Here is a 3,198-nt window from a genome sequence, read left to right as displayed (position 1 = left end):
AGAAAGAAAGAAAGAAAGAAAGAAAGAAAGAAAGAAAGAAAGAAAGAAAGAAAGAAAGAAAGAAAGAAAGAAAGAAAGAAAGAAAGAAAAGAAAAGAAAGAAAGAAAAAGAAAGAAAGAAAGAAAGAAAAGAAAAGAAAGAAAGAAAGGAGGAGAAAAAGTATTTATCTATCCAATATTTCCTCTTCTAAAAACTTCACTTCTGGCCAGGTATAGTGGCTCACACCTATAATTCCAACACTTTGGGAGGCCAAAGTGGGAGGATTGGTTGAGCCCAGGAATTCAATAACAGCCTGAGCAACATAGTGAGAGCCCCACCTCTAAAAAAAAAAAATTAAAAATTAGCCAGGTATGGTAGCATGCACCTATGGTCCTAGCTACTTGGGAGGCTGAGGTGGAAGCATTGCTTGAGCCCAAGAGTTCAAGGTCACAGGGAGCCAAGATTGCACCACTGCACTCCAGCCTGGGCAACAAACAAGACTCTCTCTCAAAAACAAAACTTCAGTTTTCCTTTGGGAACTACCCGTTCCCCATTCTCTGACAATGCAGTTCAGGTGGAGCTAACATTGCCCCACTCACTAATCACAGCCTCTCCCCGCTGACTTCATTGAAGGTCACATGACTTAGCCCTGGCTAATGAAAGTACTACTTCCCTATGACCATAGTGATTGGTTCAAGAAAGTTTTATGTGACTCAAGCTAGGCCAATGAGAAAGATGCAGAGATTTTCCTGGAACTATTAAGAATGAAATGTTCTTCTTCAACTGAGCAGCTAAACTAATAGAATGTGCTTGGAGCTGCTGGTGGCCATGACACAAGTAGAGTATACCTGAGGATGAAGCTAACAGAGAAGAGGCAAGAAATACAGATTCCTGCAGATATTAATTAAATACATGCACCCAGGTTCACATCAGCAACCAATAAACATTTTGGTTATATGAGCCAGTTAATTCCCCTCTTTCTGCTTAAGCCAGTTTGACTGATGGATTGGTTGGTTGATTGATTTTTTTTTTTTTCACTTCCAACTGAAAGAGAAAAGCATCCTGAGAGATTTATTTTCTTATTTATCTTTTATTATTACTTTTCTGAGGTGGAGTTTTGCTCTTGTTGCCCAGGCTGGAGTGCAGTGGCACGATCTCGGCTCACTGCAACCTCTGCCTCCCCGATTAAAGTGTTTTTCGTTCCTTAGCCTCCTGAGTAGCTGGAACTACAGGCACATGCCACCAGGCCTGGCTAATTTTGTATTTTTAGTAGAAATGGGGTTTTACGATGTTGGCTAGGCTGGTCTCGAACTCCTGACCTCAGGTGATCCACCCGCCTCGGTTTCCCAAAGTGCTGGGATTACAGGCATAAGCCACCATGCCCGGCCTGACTGAGAGATTTATCTGCGCAGTCAGGGAAGGCTTCCCTGAAGAACTAAGGTGATCTGAATTCTGAAAGATAAGTAGCAGTTAATTTGGCAAAGAGAGGAAGGAGAAGTGTTCCAAAGAGACTAGCAAGTGCTAGAGCTTTGTATGAGGAAGGAGCATAATGATTGAGAGGGATGGAGAGAAGGCCAGTTTGAGTGGACAGGGCTGATGTAGTACAAGATGAAAATGGAAAGACAGCTTCCTGTCTTTAGCACAGTAAACTGTGCTGAGGATTTTGATCTTTGCATTTAGAGCCACAGGACACATTTAAGGGTTTTTAAGTATGATAGATAAGGTAGTGGTGGTACTACCAGACAGGTTGTTTTTTCCTTTAATGAGACAGGGTCTCACAATGTTACTCAGGCTAGAGTGCAGTGGCTATCCAGAAGAGGCACAATAACAGTGCACCCTAGCATTGAACTCTTGACCTCAAAGATCCTCTGGTCTTAGCCTCCTTAGTAGCTGGAACTACAGGTGCACTCCACTGTGCCCAGTATCTATATACAGGGTTTTTTTGTTTTTTGTTTTTTTTAAAATTAGCAGGGTGTTATATGAATAGATTGAAGGTTATCAAGAGTGGATAAAAGAGAGGAAGTATGCAGCCCCATCTATGCCAAAAGATGCATCTTGAATCTAATCAAGATAATAAATCTAACTACTAGTTTATAGGAAATATGGGAGCCAGAGGTTCATGTTAATGCCACAAGGATACAATCAGCCAAATCCAGAATACAAGACATTAAATGGGATGAATGAACTGGTTGCTGCAAAAACTAACTGAGATTAGGAAGAATTTTAGGCCAGGTGCGGTGGCTCATGCCTGTAATCCCAGCACTTTGGGAGGCTGAGGCGGGTGGATCATGAAGTCAGGAGTTAGAGATCAGCCTGGCCAACATAGTGAAATCCCATCTCCACTAAAAATACAAAAATTAGCCAGGTGTGGTGGCAGGCACCTATAATCCCAGCTACTCAGGAGGCTGAGGCAGAAGAATTGCTTGAACCCAGGAGGTGGAGGATGCAGGGAGCCAAGATCACGTCACTGCACTTCAGCCGGGGTGATAGAGCAAGACTCCATCTCAAAAAAAAAAAAAAGAAGAAGAATTTTAGAGCGGGGCACTCTGGCATGCACTTGTAGTCCCTTCTACTTGGGAAGCTGAGGCAGGAGGTTTGAGCCCGGAAGTTCAAGACCATCCTGCACAACATAGTAAGATCTATCCAGTTTGGTATGTGGAGAATAAAAATAATTTTTTTGTAAGGGATGGGGTCTTGCTATGTCATCTAGGCTGGTCTCAAATTCTTGGCTTCCAGTGATCCTCTAGCTTTGGCTTCCCAAAGTGCTGGGATTACAGGAATATGTGACTGCACCTAGCAAGAAAAAGAATGTTTAAAAAGGAAGGGATTGGATATTATTTGGATCCTGATGTAAACAAACTGCAAAAGACATTTTGACACAATCAGGCAAATTTGAACATCTGTTGGGTATAAGGTGATATTAAGAAATAATTGGGGGCTAGGCGTGGTGGCTCACACCTGTAATCCCAACACTTTGGGAGGCCAAGGCAGGTGGATCACCTGAGATCAGGAGTTCAAGACCAGCCTGATCAACATGGAGAAACCCTGTCTCCACTAAAAATACAAAATTAGCCAGGTGTGGTGGTGTATGCCTGTAATCCCAGCTACTCGAGAGGCTGAGACAGGAGAATCACTTGAACCCGGGAGGAGGAGGTTGTGGTGAGCCGAGATTGTGCCATTGCACTCCAGCCTGGGCAACAGAGCAACACTCTGTCAAAA

The sequence above is a fragment of the Colobus angolensis genome, unplaced genomic scaffold (assembly GCF_000951035.1).
Source record: "Colobus angolensis palliatus isolate OR3802 unplaced genomic scaffold, Cang.pa_1.0 Scaffold212, whole genome shotgun sequence".
NCBI classification, from domain to species: Eukaryota; Metazoa; Chordata; class Mammalia; order Primates; family Cercopithecidae; genus Colobus; species Colobus angolensis.
Note: the sequence above shows the minus strand (reverse complement) of the source record.